The sequence below is a fragment of the Schistocerca americana genome, chromosome 2 (assembly GCF_021461395.2).
Source record: "Schistocerca americana isolate TAMUIC-IGC-003095 chromosome 2, iqSchAmer2.1, whole genome shotgun sequence".
NCBI lineage: Eukaryota > Metazoa > Arthropoda > Insecta > Orthoptera > Acrididae > Schistocerca > Schistocerca americana.
In genome coordinates, this window is record NC_060120.1 from 772,366,859 (window position 1) to 772,387,285 (window position 20,427).

At 40.0% G+C, this 20,427-nt stretch overlaps 1 protein-coding gene across 1 annotated transcript in view; it reads left to right on the forward strand.

The window, feature by feature from the left end:
• The window catches only part of LOC124595158 (sodium bicarbonate cotransporter 3), a 976,895-nt gene that overhangs the window by 170,809 nt on the left and 785,659 nt on the right, over positions 1 to 20,427 (forward strand). The gene's annotated exons all lie outside the window — the stretch shown is intronic.

The window sequence follows — 20,427 nt, forward strand, 5'->3', positions numbered from 1 at the left end:
GTCGTGACATACCGGTAGACGTCGAACCTGTACCTAACAGGTTTATGGCACTGCTAATCCAAGCAAGCAGTTGCGCGGCAGCCATTACTGATTACTTTGTTTTGTGTTTGATGTTGCTCTTATTTTCTTACTTTCAAACGAATGAAGAAGTCTGTCTTGGTCCACCACAGGTTTCGAGAATTATCAGTTACTGGCGTCGTGTGTCATTCCGCCTTTCGTAGGACAAAACAAAGCCGCCCTGTGGGAACGCATCCGCACCTCTCACCTCTCACCGTAGAGGTCCAGCTGCTCGTTTGTTTTCTACCGCGGGCAGCGGCACCGTCCGCACCACACTCCTGGCGAAGAGGAGACTGTACACCTGTTGCGGACCCGATTTTATATCAGATTCGTAGTTAAGCTTAATGAATTGAGTATCTACGGAAAATACTGTCTATTCTATTGTGTATGAGGCACCAGAGATCCCAAACGAAAGGATAAGGCAGTATTTTTTCTTTTTTGAATTTACAAAATCATTTGATTGTGTGGACATGCAATATTTTTACGTAAGTCAAAACACTGTGGAATTAGCGAAAATGCTCGCAATCTTTTACTTCATATCTAAGAAGTAGAAAGCAGAAAATTGCCTTCCGGTGTCACAAGATAAAGAAGAGCAAGATAAAGAACAGCGGAGTAGGAGCGGGGGGGGGGGGGGGGGCGGGGCGGGGGTGGCGGGCAGGTGTGCCACATACTCTTTTAACGGCCAGTGTCTTTTTTTGACGAAAATCAACGATCTGCCGTTAAACACGACAAAAAAAATTCTCGTTGCAAGTGGCACAAGGGGGGTTACGAAAGGCATATAACGTAATATAAGTGGCACACATTATGTGATTAAAAGTATCCGGACACCCCCAGAAACATATATTTTTCATATTAAGTGCATTATGCTGCCACATACTGCCAGGTAATCCATATCAGTGACCTCAGTAGTCACTAGACATCGTGAGAGAGAAGAATGGGGCGCTCCGCGGAACTCGAGGACAACGAACGTGGTTAGGTGATTGGCTGTCTCTTATGTCATACGTCTGTACGTGAAATTTCCACACTCCTAAACATCACTAGGTCCACTGTATCCGTTGTGATAGTGAAGTGGAAACGTGAAGGGACACGTACGGCACAAAAGCGCACAAGCCGACCTCGTCTGTTGACTGACAGAGACCGCCGACAGGTGAAGAGGGTCGTAATGTGTAATAGGCAGACACCTATCCAGACCATCACACAGGAATTCCAAACTGCATCACGATCCACTACAAGTACTATGACAGTTACCCAGGAAGTGAGGAAACTTCGATTTCATGGTCGAGCTCAATAAGCCACACATCACGCAGGTAAATGCCAAACGACGCTTCGCTTGGTGTAATGAGCGTAAACATTGAACGACTGAACAGTGTAAAAACGTTGTGTGGAGTGAAGAAGTACGGTACACATTGTAGCGATCCGATGGCAGGGTGTGGGTATGGCGAATGCCCGGTGGACGTCATCTGCCAGCGTGTGTAGCGCCAACAGTAAAATTCGGAGCCGTTGGTGTTAAGGTGTGGAAGTATTCTTCATGGAGGGGGCTTGCACTTCATGTTGTTTGGCGTGACATTAACACAGCACAGGCCTACATTGATGTTTTCAGCACCTTCTTGCTTCCCACTGTTGAAGACCAATTCGGGGATGGCGACTGCATCTTTCAACACGATCGAGCACCTCTTCATAATGCAAGGTCTGTCGCGGAGTGGGTAGACGACAGTAACATCCCTGTAATGGACTGGGCTGCACAGGGTCCTGGCCTGAATCCTATTGAAAATCTTTAGGATGTTTTGGAATGCCGACTTCGTGCCAGGCCTCACCGACCGCCATCGATACATCTCCTCAGTGCAGCACTCCGTGAAGAATGGGCTGCCATTCTCCAAGATACCTTCCAGCACCTGATTGAACGAATGCCTGCGAGAGTGGAAGCTGTCATCAAGGCTAAGGGTGGACCAACAGCATACTGAATTCCATCATGGAATGGAGGGCGCCACGAACTTGGAAGTCATTTTCAGCCAGGTGTCCGGATACTTTTGATCACATTGTGTAGGTAATAGAATCGTCAGTAATATCATCACGTGACTTTGCGGAAACAGAGTCGCAGTTAACTACAACAAAACTCAATGCACATAGTATCGTTCACAGCACTTACAGAAAAGCAAAATTTTGCTGTCACAAGGTGATCAGACAGTCGATGGAATTGACCAGTTTAAATAGATGAAAAGCTTCATTGGAAATACGAAGTACGAGTTCATGTGCAGAAATTATAGTCTGGTATTCTCTGTGACACTGAAGGAAATAAGTGATTAAACTATGGTTTCACCAGCAGTATCCACTCAGTTGCCGTAAGTAAAACTGTTCGTCAGGCTTCTCGGTAACAAAATCTCTATCCCGACCACCCATATCAGAAATTTTTAATCTTTCTGCTACAGTGTAATATCACGATGGTAATTTTCCTTGGGCTTCTATATTTCTATCTCTTGCACAGCTCTGTTGATCCCTCCCAAGTTTTCAACGAATGATTGCGGCTACTTCTTTACGATACCATTTGTGTATCTGTGTCTCAAACCAGTCCCATTGGATTTACGTCGCAGTGACTGGCAAATAATCACAGAGTAAAAATCTTTTCAAAATCTCCACAATGTTATGAGGTTAGATTCATTTGTATTAAGTGTTTCTAACAGTGTTCTCTTGTCAGTGTCTTCTTTCACTGACCAATAGTTTTTCTTCTCGAGAAACAAGACTAGGAACGGTGTGATACGGAGTATTTTCCAAAAACAACATTGCACCAGTATGGAACATTAGGCTTTTGTCGATTTTGTAAGCAATATAAATAATGTTGTTAATGTTATCTTTACACTGATGATGGTCAGCCGTTCGAAATTAGTGAGAAATAAAATCGCTGAATGCGAATAACTTAGCGTTAAGCAGTGTGCATTCTGTAAGGGATTTAGACAGTGTGTGTCGGTCCTGGAGGAATGCGTGGATAGCCTAATGATAAGGCAACCGTTCGCGATAAGCGAGAGATCCTGGTTCGATTCCCGGTCAGGCACAAATGTCACACCTCCCCAACAGGCAAACATCTATACCTAATGCAGCTGACGCAAAGTTCTTCGCATTCACCGAATTTACTTCGATTAACGTAGTCAACTTCCAGCAATGGAATAGTGAGACTTTTTTTTTTTGTTTTTTTTTTGGTCATGTCATCAGTCTACTGACTGGTTTGATGCGGCCCGCCACGAATTCCTTGAATTCCTTTCCTGTGCTAACCTCTTCATCTCAGAGTAGCACTTCCAACCTACGTCCTCAATTATTTGCTTGACGTATTCCAATCTCTGTCTTCCTCTACAGTTTTTGCCCTCTACAGCTCCCTCTAGTACCATGGAAGTCATTCCCTCATGTCTTAGCAGATGTCCTATCATCCTGTCCCTTCTCCTTATCAGTGTTTTCCACATATTCCTTTCCTCTCCGATTCTGCGTAGAACCTCCTCATTCCTTACCTTATCAGTCCACCTAATTTTCAACATTCGTCTATAGCACCACATCTCAAATGCTTCGATTCCCTTCTGTTCCGGTTTTCCCACAGTCCATGCTTCGCTACCATACAATGCTATACTCCAGACGTACATCCTCAGAAATTTCTTCCTCAAATTAAGGCTGGTACTTGATATTAGTAGACTTCTCTTGGCCAGAAATGCCTTTTTTGCCATAGCAAGTCTGCTTTTGATGTCCTCCTTGCTCCGTCCGTTATTGGTTATTTTAATGCGTAGGTAGCAGAATTCCTTAACTTCATTGACTTCGTGACCATCAATCCTGATAAGTTTCTCGCTGTTCTCATTTCTACTACTTCTCATTACCTTCGTCTTTCTCCGATTTACTCTCAAACCATACTGTGTACTCATTAGACTGTTCATTCCGTACAGCAGATCATTTAATTCTTCTTCACTTTCACTCAGGATAGCAATGTCATCAGCGAATCGTATCATTGATATCCTTTCACATTGTATTTTAATTCCACTCCTGTACCTTTCTTTTATTTCCATCATTGCTTCCTCGATGTACAGATTGAAGAGTAGGGGCGAAAGGCTACAGCCTTGTCTTACACCCTTCTTAATACGAGCACTTCGTTCTTGATCGTCCGCTCTTATTATTCCCTCTTGATTGTTGTACATATTGTATATGACCCGTCTCTCCCTATAGCTTACCCGTACTTTTTTCAGAATCTCGAACAGTTTGCACCATTTTATATTGTCGAACGCTTTTTCCAGGTCGACAAATCCTATGAAAGTGTCTTGATTTTTCTTTAGCCTTGCTTCCATTATTAGCCGTAACGTCAGAATTGCCTCTCTCGTCCCTTTACTTTTCCTAAAGCCAAACTGATCGTCACCTAGCGCATTCTCAATTTTCTTTTCCATTCTTCTGTATATTATTCTTGTAAGCAGCTTCGATGTATGAGCTGTTGAGCTGATTGTGCGATAATTCTCGCACTTGTCAGCTCTTGCCGTCTTCGGAATTGTGTGGATGATGCTTTTCCGAAAGTCAGATGGTATGTCGCCAGACTCATATATTCTACACAACAACGTGAATAGTCGTTTTGTTGCCACTTCCCCCAATGATCTTAGAAATTCTGATGGAATGTTATCCATCCCGTCTGCCTTATTTGACCGTAAGTCCTCCAAAGCTCTTTTAAATTCCGATTGTAATACTGGATCCCCTATCTCTTCTTAATCGACTCCTGTTTCTTCTTCTATCACATCAGACAAATCTTTACCCTCATAGAGGCTTCCAATGTATTCTTTCCACCTATCTGCTCTCTCCTCTGCATTTAACAGTGGAATTCCCGTTGCACTCTTAATGTTACCACCGTTGCTTTTAATGTCACCAAAGGTTGTTTTGACTTTCCTGTATGCTGAGTCTGTCCTTCCGACAATCATATCTTTTTCGATGTCTTCACATTTTTCCTGCAGCCATTTCGTCTTAGCTTCTCTGCACTTCCTATTTATTTCATTCCTCAGCGACTTGTATTTCTGTATTCCTGATTTTCCCGGAACATGTTTGTACTTCCTCCTTTCATCAATCAACTGAAGTATTTCTTCAGTTACCCATGGTTTCTTCGCAGCTACCTTCTTTGTACCTATGTTTTCCTTCCCAACTTCTGTAGTGGCCCTTTTTAGAGATGTCCATTCCTCTTCAACTGTACTGCCTACTGCGCTATTCCTTATTGCTGTATCTATAGCGTTAGAGAACTTCAAACGTATCTCGTCATTCCTTAGTACTTCCGTATCCCACTTCTTTGCGTATTGATTCTTCCTGACTAATGTCTTGAACTTCAGCCTACTCTTCATCACTACTATATTGTGATCTGAGTCTATATCTGCTCCTGGGTACGCCTTACAGTCCAGTATCTGATTTCGAAATCTCTGTCTGAGCATGATGTAATCTAATTGAAATCTTCCCGTATCTCCCGGCCTTTTCCAAGTATACCTCCTCCTCTTGTGATTCTTGAACAGGGTATTCGCTATTACTAGCTGAAACTTGTTACAGAACTCAATTAGTCTTTCTCCTCTTTCATTCCTTGTCCCAAGCCCATATTCTCCTGTAACCTTTTCTTCTACTCCTTCCCCTACAACTGCATTCCAGTCGCCCATGACTATAAGATTTTCGTCCCCCTTTACATACATCATTACCCTTTCAATATCCTCATACACTTTCTCTATCTGTTCATCTTCAGCTTGCGACGTCGGCATGTATACCTGAACTATCGTTGTCGGTGTTGGTCTGCTGTCGATTCTCATTAGAACAACCCTGTCACTGAACTGTTCACAGTAACACACTCTCTGCCCTACCTTCCTATTCATAACGAATCCTACACCTGTTATACCATTTTCTGCTGCTGTTGATATTACCCGATACTCATCTGACCAGAAGTCCTTGTCTTCCCTCCATTTCACTTCCCTGACCCCTACTATGTATATCTAGATTGAGCCTTTGCATTTCCCTTTTCAGATTTTCTAGTTTCCCTACCACGTTCAAGCTTCTGACATTCCACGCCCCGACTCGTAGAACGTTATCCTTTCGTTGATTATTCAATCTTTTTGTCATGGTAACCTCCCCCTTGGCAGTCCCCTCCCGGAGATCCGAATGGGGGACTGTTCCGGAATCTTTTGACAATGGAGAGATCATCATGACCTATCTGTTTTTATTACAGAACTTTTGAGTGTTTGTTACGAGACTTCTGTCCTGAGATCGCGTCATCTAAGTGACTGTGTCTTCACTCGACCTGTAAGATTACAAATTCTGTAGACATTTTGGTGTGCACCCGGACTGCTACTATTGCTTTACGCAATGACGGAACATGTCAGCTTGAGCGGTTGGTTCAGGTATTAGCCACTCCTAAAGTTATTTCAGACAAGCAATACATTCGGCACTATTGTGCAGTTATATGTTTTGTGTCTTCTAGTGCAAGGCTGAACGAAAAGGTCTCGTTGAGCACCTAAGACAATATCGACTGCAATCACCAATTCAGAGTTTTTAGATTTCTGGATATTCTTTTTGCGATAAAGTGCACAGAGATCAAAGCCATATACACTAACGGAAAAAAATCGAAACACTAAAAAAATGAACGCAGAGCAATGAAATTTTGGAAATACGTTTGCCTACATAACATAGTTAAGTAATTATCATTGCAATATCGGATATTAATGTAAGCGCGAGATAAACTATTACAAATGCGAAATGCTGGTACATCAGTAACTGCTGTAACCGCCAGGATGTTGAATGCAAGCATGTAAACGTGCATGCCTTGTGTCGTACATGTGCCGGATGTCAGTTTGTGGGCTGGAGTTCCATGCCAGTTGCACCTGGTCAGTCAATACCGGGATGGTTAATGCTGCCTGTGGATGACGCTGTAGTTGTCGTTCGATGATGTCCCACACCTGCTCTATTGGGACTGATGTGGTGATCTAGCACGCCAAGGAAATATGTCGACGCTCTGTAGAGCACGTTGGATTACAATAGTGGTATGTGGGCGAGCGTTACACTGATGGAAAACAGTCACGAGTGTGCTCTTATTGCCATACGAAATCGCACCCCAGACCAAAACTCCAGCCGGCCGCAGTGGCCGAGCTGCTCAAGGCGCTTCAGTCTGGAACCCCGCGACCGCTACTGTCGCAGGTTTGAATCCTACCTCGGGCATGGATGTGTGTGATGTCCTTAGGTTAGTTAGGTTTAAGTAGTTCTAAATTCTAGGGGACTGATGACCACAGATGTTAAGTCCCATAGTGCTAAGAGCCATTTGAATCATTTGAACCATCCTCATAGAGCTGCTATTAACACCGCTCTTATGCGACTGGCGCAAAAACTGGAGACACACTACTTTCGTTTATGTCGCACAACTCTTCCTTACTGTTGCCATTTCTTTCAGTGTAGTACCTTCCGTAGCGTATTGTGCGCCACGCCAACAAGATAGTATTAACTATGTATTTTGCAAAGTGTTGAAAAAATTTCCTTATAATACGGTATATGTGTCTTCTTTCTACCTCAGTGTTTTTGCCGAAAGAGTGTAAGTAGTTCACTGGGTTAGCACCTGTCTGCTCATTTTCCTTGACGAAACAAGTATCAATAATTCAAATGGTTCAAATGGCTCTGAGCACTATGGGACTCAACATCTGTGGTCATAAGTCCCCTAGAACTTAGAACTACTTAAACCTAACTAACCTAAGGACATCACACACATCCATGCCCGAGGCAGGATTCGAACCTGCGACCGCAGCAGTCGCGCGGTTCCTGACTGAGCGCCTAGAACCGCTAGACCACCGCGGCCGGCAAGTAGTATCAATAATGCTGGCTGCATTAGAGTTCAGAGTACCGATCTCACAGTTGGTGCCTCAAGCAGTAACGTAACACTTATAATTTGACAGGCTTATATTAATTTTCCCAGATAACTGAAACATCTGCATGATGATGCAGTTGCACAAATATGAAATTATATCTTCAGTCCGTTAAAATCCCGCCCGAGTGCTAAAATTTAGCTGTTAAGTATGGGAAAGAGCTAGAACTCGAAATGAGATATTTAGCCGCAAAGCATTAAGCTGATATGAATGAGCATCTGAAACGGGTCGATGGTTGTGGGTCGTGGCTTGACGTCATAGCGATTAACACAGGGGCACGGAAATCTCATTTCAAAGAGAGAACGATCTGCATTTATTAAGGAAGCCTATGTTACTACAGTGCTTGTCAAGATTGGTTTCTGCTCATTTACCGCATTTCCACTGGCCCTGAAACACACTTACTGGCCAGAGTAAACAGAGGAAAGAAGAACTGTACCGAAATTATTCTTGTCTGGAATCGTACAATTGTACTTGAAAATCATTTTTCAAAGATATTTTACGTTACGGTTGTGGAACATTTTTTCGTTTGCGCTGTCGTTGCAGGATTTATTTAGAGTCCTCAGGAGCACTAGGTTTATGTGGACGAGCGTAGCTCTTTTCCCATACATGGAAAAGCTAATTACGCCTTTTCCAGAGAAACAGGTGACTACGTGCAGTGTCATTGCTATTGCTACCAGCAGAGATGAATTTTGGACAGAAGCAACTGAACAGTTTGGAGTTAATATACCACTGAAGTAAAAGTATACAACATAATTTTGCATCACAAATATAACAACAAAGGTTTCCCAAGCGAAGTGAATGTATATATGCCTCCGTACGAGCGCTAGTTTCTCTTATCTTCATCGTCCTTCCGCAAAATGGCCGTTGGCGGCAATTAGAATCGCCCTGCGCGTTGTTTCAAGAGGGGGTTTTCTACATTTTCTCAGTAGGTAAATGCTAACATTATAGGTTAGGTCTTACCACGACTGTTCGTGATATCGAATGAAACAAAAAGTTTACTGTTACAAGTCACTGTTTATTTATACCCAAACGCATTTCAAAGATCTAATCAGTTGGATTCATATGTCCTAATGTGACCAGTGTGTGTTCTCTTACGACTTTGGGGTAACCTGTGCACTGTCCAACGCAGAAACAAAACACTACCTTAGAACATGGCTTTGTGGAAGTCTTTGATAAAGAACTAAAAGTATATGTGGAAATAAAACCATTAAGGCAGTGGTCACAGGCTCCTTCCCATGTCTCAGTACATCACATACAAATTGTCACACTTTTAAACATAGATGGTGTTTAGAAACTGAATAACACACAAACAAAATCATTATTTCAAAGTGAGTCTTAGCATGGGGAATTGTTTGCTTGAGTTGATAAATACGTATGATTGTGTAAATATTTCAAGTGGCACCTTAATCCTTTTCTGTCAAGTTATATATAGGGTGACAATTATTGAACTATATGAAATAAAATCCTCCTAGCTTCTGAACGGTTTGACTTGAAACGTTCGAACTGCACAGTTGGATACGGGGCGTGATGGGAATTAGTATGGTTTGATTTAGCAACGAAGTCCACTTTCATTTGGATGGGTCCATCAATGAACAAAGTTGGCGCATTTGGATGACTTAGAATCCGCATTTCGCGACCGAAAAGTCTCTTCACCCTCTGTGAGTGGCTGTATTGTGTGCAATGCCAATCACGGAATAATCGGTGCCATATTCCTTGATGGCACGGTGACTACAGAACGCTACATGAAGGTTTTGGAAGATGATATCAGCCCCGTTATTCAAAGTGACCCTGTTTTCGACAAGATGTAGTTCTTGCAAGATGGAGCTCGACCCCATCGAAGCAGGAAAGTGTTTGATGTCCTAGAGGAGCACTGTGGGGACCGCATTCTGGCTCTAGTATACCAGAAGCCACTGGCATGGGCCTCGATTGGCCGCAATATTCTTCGGATCGAACACACGCGACTCCTTTTTGTGGAGCTATATTGAAGGCAAGGTGTACAGCAATAACCAGAAAACCATTGCTGAGCTGAAAATAACCATTTAGGAGGTTATTGACAGCATCGATGTTCTGACACTTCAGTGGGTTCTGCAGAATTTCCCTGTTCGCCTGCGCCACGTCATCGCCAATGATGGCAGGCATTTCGAACACGTCATAACCTAATTCCGAATATCTGTATTGACGTTTACACATTAAGTGTGTGCACGCCGTAGTTTGTAACTAATTTACTTTTTTTTCCTCATATAGTTCAGTAATTGTCACCCTGTAGCTTGAGCCTTGAACTGATCTAAGTAATCTGGTGATATGTTGAAAACATTAAATGTAATAATTGCCAGCAGTGGGGAAACTATATATAAATAAAAATTTGTGATGGAATTCAGAGAGAGAGAGAGAGAGAGAGAGAGAGAGAGAGAAGAAGAGCCAAGTTTTCGTTATGCTAGAGCTGTATATATTTAACAAAATATCTTCTACATGTTATAAACAAGTAAAGGCTGAGGTAATACATTGATTAGGCCTTAAATTAATATGCAGATAATATAAACATATATATAGGTCTCAAGCTGATAAGAGGGTAAAAACTATTGGTATATCCGTGACTTTAGGCTATTCCACTGTTCATCTGGGAAATTTCGTGAAAAGAACGTCGTTCCCCTCCAGGAATTTCCATTTCAGTTCACGAAGCATCTCTGTAATACTTGCATGTTGATCGAACCTGTTGGTAAAATTACTTCGAGACCTTCCTTTAATTCCACCTGATAGGGATCCCGAAAACTCGAGCAATACTCAAGAATGGGTCGTATTATTCTTCCATAAGCGGTCTCCTTCATATATGACCCAAACTTTCCTAAAATTCTTCCAGTAACCCTGAAGCCGAACATTCGCCTTACCTACTACATTACTTGACTGTCATGCAGATGGCTAGAACAGTACGACTGCAGAACCGTCAGTGCATCTGATCGCGGCGAGGTTTTTGGTGACAAATGCATGATACACTCCGCCTCAGAGCTCGACCAGCAGCTGGGCTTCCCTTGTTTCAAAGATGTACTGTGTGCACTTCCATCCGATGCGGAATCGTACCGCCAAATTTGACAGCTGTGAAGTGCAAATGAATGTGGTCGTTGTCGACTGTGGCGGATTTTAAGAGCCGAGTGCAGCACATGACTCGCTGCGTGGGTAGTTGACGGAAGCGACAAATGGTAAGGAACGGCACCATAGAGAACCGCCGAGTAGCAATAGGATTCTGGAGCTGTCGCACCACACGACTTCCTTGCTCATTGCACGTTACATGGCAAAGTCATTGCTATGTGTGCAGCAACTTCATTGGACACGGTCACGTGAAGTTCCTGTGCACGTTCTTATACCCAGACTGCCAAGTGTGAGTACGTCGAAAACCACCCTAAGCGATTCATCTCACTTGCCAGAAGGGCAAGGCAGGGGAAGAGTGAAGCTCATATGCAGGACGTTTAAATATAATACAATGTGTCTCCTAAGGCGCCCACTAACGACTCTCACCGGAAAACCTACTCTTAGATGACAGACAGCGTATGGTTGCCGGCAGCAAACCGCAGCGGGTACGTGCGTTTAGCAGGACTGATCACCACACTGCTACTACTTGTTTGGTACGCCGTACGACATATCAGTTGGAGCTCTCCATTTCCTCTGCACTGTGCCCCTTCCTTTATCTGTAGGTAGCCTCTTCTATTGCTATTGTCCAGCATTCAAATCATCATCTCCTTCTCCTCATTCTTCTTCTTCTTCTCCTTCTCCTTCTTCCTCTCCCTGCAACATTTGCTTCAATTGCAGGCAATTTCTTCTCAATACATGTCCAGGCAAGATGTTTTTCTCTGATATTCATTATTTACACTAATTTTGTTTTCTCTCAGATCCTTAGTACTTCCTCATTTGTCATTTTTCTCCAAAGCCTTATTTCAAAACAATCATCCAAATATTTCTTGCCATTTGTTTTTGGCTATAGATGACTCGTTGCCGTGTAAAACTACCTATAAACTTAACTAACCTCTTTGTTAATTCTGTCGGGATTCTATGTGCAGTTACAGAGTACAGAAAGGTTATCCGAAGGTCGTGGGGTCGAGCTCCTATAATGAAACGTTTTCTTATTTTCAATTTTTACTTTATTTACACTCCTCATAAACTGAAATAATGCTCAGTTTATTGTACTTATTAATATTGTCATGAAAGGCACGACAAGGAAAGGAAAATATGGGATGGCAAATAAACTTTTCAGGGAGGTATACTATTACTATTTTACAGTTGATTTACATTTGCTGGGGTGATATTCATCGCAAAAACGAGGAAAACAGTATTTTCCTGCATCTTGCCATATTTTTACGATTACATGGTTCTGTTAAAGTGTCTATAGAACAACATTATTTTTAGTGTATTCTTACAATATTCTGAAAAATTGACGTTACTCGGTCGAGAGCTAGCAAGCGAATGAGCTCCGTATCCGTTGTTCCCACCGGCTGATGCACCGATGTTACCTGCATCAGGAACCTATTCTTCGCGCGCAGCAGCCGAGGACTGCTCGCAGGTCAAAATGAAACTAACGGAATAAGAAGCGTCGTAGGCATTTATCACAAATCTTTCTTGTTATGTGCAGAGTCCTCCTGGACGCTGTAAGTACGACACTTGCTTGGAATGTTACTGGGAATCCCAGATTTTCCTTTCCCTTTCCTTCTCAGGCCTTTTATAAAAATATTTTAAAAAAACACAGTATACTGAGCATTAATTCTGTTTATCTTCAGTATAAGTAACATATAAATTGAAAATTTTTAAAAAATATTTGCGCATACAGGCTCCACATCACAACACTCGGATTACCGTTTCATAGTAATTCCGTTGCGATAACCGCTGCCTGAGTAGATCAGCAGTCACGATTTCCACCCGTTCCTTCCCTTTCCCTTTCCTTCGCTTTCCTACATTTTATGTTTAGCTTGAATCAAACACGTCACTTTCAATAATTTTATTTTTAGATTACTTGTTTGATTTATCTTTTCCGTTTCATTTTTATTTGAAATGGTCCGCTAGAAACTAAGTATTACATAAAGGTACAGCCTTAGTGGAAGCATCTTTTCATTTGACCTGGAACTTTAATTATTCTTTCACGAGCAATTAGAAACGATTGGTGGATTACACGTTTTAATCTTCGAGTGTTGATCAGGGACACCACAGACGTTTCAGCAACTAGTAAATGCTGTTTGCTATTACGCAAATACGAGTTGATGTTTTACATCCACGGTCATCGGGGCTTAAGAATTATTGACATGGACTGGGTTGGTGACGGAAGAGACCAAAAAACATCTATGACCTTTCTTAACAAGCTACTACTGAGTACCAGGCGTTGCCTGAGTTTCTATTTATTCTAGTCTTCTATTAGTACATCTTCCCCTTCTCCTTCTCTCTGACCACATCCTTAACCCCCTACTCTCTATTCATTTCCTCCAACCCCTCCCCACCTTCTCTACATGTCCTGTCCGTCTCCTCTTCACCCCTATCTCTGTCCATTTTCACCTCCCTCTCTGTCGTCTCCTCCTCCTCCTCCTCCTCCTCCTCCGTTCTCCTACTCCCTCCTTCTTCCTCCTACTCCCTTCTTCTTCCTACTACTTCCTCCTCCTCCTCCTCCTCCATTTGTGCTTATCTGTTCGTTCCCCCTCCCTGTCCTCCCTTTTTTCTCCACGTTTACACACTCACCCGAATACGAGGTTGGTAGCTACTGCCCCTATAGTATTTCTCTCCAGACTAAGTAATACGTGCACCAAAAGTTGATTGATATCGTCCTAAAGGTTCAGGATGAGTTTTTTTACTCGTGGCTTTGCTTGCCTATGCACATACCAAATATATTACACACAGATTTAACATGTTTCACACGTATTTTTACACACATTTCACCTGTATGTCTAGCCAGTTACGCCCTGCAGCATTATTTTCATGCAGCTTAAAGCTTCTGACGTTGTATTTCATGAACTACGTGCTGCACAATGATATAATTTTGCAGATATGTTCTGTGTTATATCTTCCTATTTTCTGCGAAATGTGTTGTGGGTGCATTTAGTATGCTTAAAGTGACAGTTTTAGCACATGAACAGCGTAAATGTAGTAAGCAATAAATGTTATCCTTTCATTATGTGGGGGTCGTCAGAGAGAATGTTTCGTAAGAGTTTGAAATTACATGCAAAGTTAGTTGCAATTCTCTGATTGCTCTCATTCTCAAATACTGAATGACTGAAGTATGGGTATTCTCGGGACACACCCGACCCCACCCCTCTGATTGTTGGGTGGTTCCTATTCCCACACTGATTCTTTCCAGACAGTAAATCATACGTGTACCAATATGAGAACGAAATCTTTCGCGACGGCACTGATACGTAAAACTTTCTCGATTCTCATGTCGCGTCAATTCGGGATAAAATCTCAAGCTTTTGACGATAGCGCTCATCGTCATCGCCAGTCAATTGCTCATGATGATGATGATGATGATGATGATGGAGGCTATCGTTGAAAGCTTGAGATTTTATCCCGAACTGACGCGACAAGATAACTGAGAATGTTTTACATATATGTGTACCAAGTTTTATTGAAATCGTTCAAGCGGTTTAGGAGGAGATGTAGAATAAACGTACAAACATTAGTATAATTTCTACGGATTCCGTAAAAAGTCGCCTAGAAACCGTGGGAAACAGAAATCAGAGTGAACAGACGAGGATTAAAACCCAAGCCCTCCCGAAAGCGGTCCAGCGTGGAAACCTCTGCGCCACCTTGCACCGCGTATTACGGTGGGAATTTGAAAACAAATTGCCTCGGGAAGAATAAGTGGTCTAGGAGCGTCGCCGGCCTCCTTAATTCGCGCCCCGCCGCCTAGTTCGGCAGAATAACGAGTTATCGACCGCGTGATGGAACGGTTAGGCAGCGCCTTGCGGATATTGCGCTGCTTCGAACCGACCCCATTCCTCTGGGCTCGGAAGCTGTTACGGGGCGACGGAGCGGACGTGGGAATGGGCCAAACCACCGCTGTAAATCTGTTCCCGCCGGCCATCACTTTCTACCGCGCACGGTATTGCCCGCTCCAGGGTAACTATGCCAACTTCGTTCCGCCGGTACCAGTCAAGAATCAAACTTACAAGATGATCTATCCAAGGGATACATTTCGAATTTCATGGGCTGTGTGTAGAGTAAAATAAGAGAGACATGTCTTTTATACATATTCATATGGTCGTTAAGGGGGTGAAACATACCCTCGAAAAAAAGTTCAGTGTTACTGAATGACCACCCTCGAACGGTAAAGAACGTATAAAAAAATTTCAGATAAATGTTCCACATTTTTCAATGTGCGGTACTACGGTGCGCCCGTGTTGGTCGAAAAATTTATCTTTTTTGTATATTCCTCCATCCTTTAAATTATTTTGTTTTTCAGTTTGACATTTGAGTAATTAATTACTATTAAAAACAGTCTTGATCACGATTTATTTAACAAGGTGACCGGTTTCGACCACTACTGCGGTCATCTTCAGACCTACAAGATGCATACAAAGCACTAATTAGAGGGCTACATGCATTAATGAAAATACATAGAGTTATACGGCTATAAAGCTACAAAACGTTGAATTACCATTGAGTAGGAACCCCTTTCTGTTGGAGAATCACAACTGGAGAAACCAGTGCACGTCTTACTTTATATAATGGAGGCTCCACCCACTTCTGACTGCATGACGTCATTATTAACCAATGAGTTATAAGTCGAATTACAATTTAAAATTTCTTAGTTAAAAGAACGTTGTCAAGAATTAGAAATAAATACACACTAAACTTAGCTTATTAAACAGCTATAGTCAATTAAAAAGCGTTAAAAATATTTAAATATGTAGGAAAATGAACTTCGGTTTGGCAGTACATGGGTTGCCCTCTCGTGGCCTGTCGGTGAACCATTTGGAACCACTGGTTGCTATGGTGAAGTTAGACGCCGTTGCAAAGATGAAGAAGCAAGCTTTTTCCACTGAAGTTGTTGTATAGTCGATAGTCGAACTAGTGGTTGCCATGGTGAGGACAAACGCCGATGCAAAGATGTGGCAGCAGGCTTCTTTCCAACGAAGTTGTTGCGAAGTTGAATGGAAAAGACTGTGGCGTCAGACGATGTATTATTGAGCAGCAACTTGTCTTTATTGAAACGAAAAGAGTAAGCTACAATAATCTGTAGCTGATATATATACTACATGCTGCACAAATACGCTACGAAGTAGTTGACCGTATATATGAAATATTATCTATGAAGTTAATGTGTAGATTACAAGTGCCATTTTTTATAATTCATTGCTGTTCCTCAAGTTACATACCAGTCATATAAGCAAATAAAAATGAAAGAATTTAAAATTATAAAATTATGAGCCATTGTCAAAATAAAATAAAACGATGTGAATTGGCAAAATGCAGTCTAAAAGCATAAAAGCAATAATTCTAAAACAGATAGTCAATCATAAAATAATGTTTGGTAAAATACAATTACAATGTAAAGATAAAATATTTGCTAAAAGTCTTAATAATTTAAAAGACCTTTTTTTAAAACAAATACAGAAGAGTAGACATTCTAAAGCAGATCATCGAAAAGCTCAAAGAAATGTTTGTCTTTGAACTGAAGTTGTTCGTTTAAAACAGATAATGGATTACTTTTGTGAAGTGAAAAAATTTCAATTTCTTCTAAGGTATTTAGCAATGGTCCTTTTGGCACAGTATGTAATATTTTCAGATTGCTAGAAATGCAACCCTCAGAATGATTGTATTCATCAAGATGTTGACCGAATATTGATTTGATACGTGCAGCACCAGTAGTATGTTCTCTGAAACGTGTTAAAAAGTTTCGGCCAGTTTGGCCAATATACTGTTTCTCACAATCATTACATATTATTTTATAAACACCTGACTTTTGGTATCTATTTGAGTCTCCAATTGTGTGTTTCAGTTTCATCTGTAGGGGGTTATTAGTTTTAAATGCTATTGCCACGGTTGTGTTCTTAAATAATTTATTTATTTTATCTGAGATAGGTCCCATGTATGTCATTTGTGTAAATCTCTTCGTGGAATTTATAACGGCATCATTTTTTTCTTGTAATTTTTTATATAACAGATCAACCTGTTGGGAATTATAATTGTTAGCAACTGCTATCTGTTTTAATATATCAATTTCCTTCTGGATTGCATCATGTTGGAGAGGTAATTTCAGTATCCTATGTATCATAGTTTTAAAAAATGCCATTTTGTATCTTAATGGATGGCATGATGTAGCATTTATTATTACGTCGGTTGATGTGGGTTTTCTATAAATAGAAATATTATGTCTTCCATTTTGTTTTGTAATTGTGAGGTCAAGGAAATTAATACTATTTTTACTTTCATGTTCTACTGTAAATACAAGTTTTGAATGTAAATTATTTAAGTTGTTAGCGAAAGCGTCAATTTCTTCCTTAGAGCCGTTATATAATAGCAGTGTGTCGTCAACATATCTTTTGTAGTATATAATTTTATTTGTTATTTCTGGATTATTTTTGAAAAATTGGATTTCAACATAGTTGACGAAGATATCTGCTATAGTGCTAGCCAGGGAATTTCCCATTGCAAGTCCATCTTCTTGTATGTATATTTTATTATTAAATGAAAAATAATTAAAATCTAGAGTAATTCTTAACAGTTCGATGAATTCTACTATTTCTTTGGGGCTCATGATTTTGTGATGCGTTAAGTTATCATTAATAATATAGATAGTCTCTTGAATAGGTATATTCGTGTAAAGATTTGTGATGTCCAACGATGCAAACCTTGCGTTTTTTGGAATATCCACATCATAAATTAACTTAGTTAATTCGAAACTGTTTTTAATACTATAATTTTCTTCATAAACATAGAAGGATTTTAAGATTTGATTGAGCTTTTTGTTTAGGTTATAAGAGGGACAGTTGGTATTGTTAACAATTGGACGAATTGGTAAGTTTGGTTTGTGTAATTTGATTTGCGATCTCAACTTAGGTAAAGTGGGGTTCATAACTTTAAGTGTTATTTTATCTTTAGGTGAAAGTAAAGAGTCATTATCATCAATCAGTTTTTTAATTTTTGTTTGAAATCTTGAAGTCGGGTCTTTATTAACCTCAGTTATTCCATTAGCGTTAAAAAATTGTAAAGTTTTAGAAACATAATCATCTTCGCTAACAATGACTAGAGTATTCCCTTTATCTGCCTTGATTGCAATAGCTTTATTAGTTATTAACTTCTGGTTGATTTGCTTTACAAGTTTTAATTCATTATTATGTTTATTTTTATCTTTTTCATTAGTAATAACATTCTTAGTTTTACGTGCAATGTCACATATTTTAGACCTACTAAATTGTGCATGTTTTGCAGCAATCTTTACATCAGCAATCACACATTTAATATTTGCATTGCTCAATTGTGGAGCTAAATTATATTTTAGGCCTTTGTTTAAAAGTGTTGTCTCAGCAGGAGTAAAAGAAATTTTGGTTAGATTGGTTACTCTTGGATGAAAGTTATGTACATTTGGTGAAACATCTTGTGAACACATATTTTGGTGACTAACAAGGGCTGCAATTTTCTTATTATGCTTATTAAGAATAGTTTCTCGCACTGCATTAATTTTCTCATCTGTAAAGTTAAGTAGCTGTGAAAATATTAATGGTGACAACTGACTGCTAATTTTTAAATGTAAATTGCACATTTCAAGATTTGATGCATCTTTTTCTTTATAGGCATCTTTAATTTCAGATCTAATCCACAGAATGCTACTCTTCTGTCGTAAAAACTTTTCTATATTTGATCTGGTACTAAAACTAATTTTTACATAATTCGGAATCACATTATTCATCAGGCATTGTTTGTTAAAAGATATTTTGGTATTAAGTTTCATAATTTTAGTTCGTAACCCTCTAAACTTCTTGTAATCTCCCAATACCTGACTAGGCAATAATTGAATTACTTTTGAATGCATTATGGGAACAGCAGTGATCAATGTCTTGTAAATAATTACTATTAAAAACAGTCTTGATCACGATTTATTTAACAAGGTGACCGGTTTCGACCACTACTGCGGTCATCTTCAGACCTACAAGATGCATACAAAGCACTAATTAGAGGGCTACATGCATTAATGAAAATACATAGAGTTATACGGCTATAAAGCTACAAAACGTTGAATTACCATTGAGTAGGAACCCCTTTCTGTTGGAGAATCACAACTGGAGAAACCAGTGCACGTCTTACTTTATATAATGGAGGCTCCACCCACTTCTGACTGCATGACGTCATTATTAACCAATGAGTTATAAGTCGAATTACAATTTAAAATTTCTTAGTTAAAAGAACATTGTCAAGAATTAGAAATAAATACACACTAAACTTAGCTTATTAAACAGCTATAGTCAATTAAAAAGCGTTAAAAATATTTAAATATGTAGGAAAATGAACTTCGGTTTGGCAGTACATGGGTTGCCCTCTCGCGGCCTTACGGTGAACCATTTGGAACCACTGGTTGCTATGGTGAAGTTAGACGCCGTTGCAAAGATGAAGAAGCAAGCTTTTTCCACTGAAGTTGTTGTATAGTCGATAGTCGAACTAGTGGTTGCCATGGTGAGGACAAACGCCGATGCAAAGATGTGGCAGCAGGCTTCTTTCCAACGAAGTTGTTGCGAAGTTGAATGGAAAAGACTGTGGCGTCAGACGATGTATTATTGAGCAGCAACTTGTCTTTATTGAAACGAAAAGAGTAAGCTACAATAATCTGTAGCTGATATATATACTACATGCTGCACAAATACGCTACGAAGTAGTTGACCGTATATATGAAATATTATCTATGAAGTTAATGTGTAGATTACAAGTGCCATTTTTTATAATTCATTGCTGTTCCTCAAGTTACATACCAGTCATATAAGCAAATAAAAATGAAAGAATTTAAAATTATAAAATTATGAGCCATTGTCAAAATAAAATAAAACGATGTGAATTGGCAAAATGCAGTCTAAAAGCATAAAAGCAATAATTCTAAAACAGATAGTCAATCATAAAATAATGTTTGGTAAAATACAATTACAATGTAAAGATAAAATATTTGCTAAAAGTCTTAATAATTTAAAAGACCTTTTTTTAAAACAAATACAGAAGAGTAGACATTCTAAAGCAGATCATCGAAAAGCTCAAAGAAATGTTTGTCTTTGAACTGAAGTTGTTCGTTTAAAACAGATAATGGATTACTTTTGTGAAGTGAAAAAATTTCAATTTCTTCTAAGGTATTTAGCAATGGTCCTTTTGGCACAGTATGTAATATTTTCAGATTGCTAGAAATGCAACCCTCAGAATGATTGTATTCATCAAGATGTTGACCGAATATTGATTTGATACGTGCAGCACCAGTAGTATGTTCTCTGAAACGTGTTAAAAAGTTTCGGCCAGTTTGGCCAATATACTGTTTCTCACA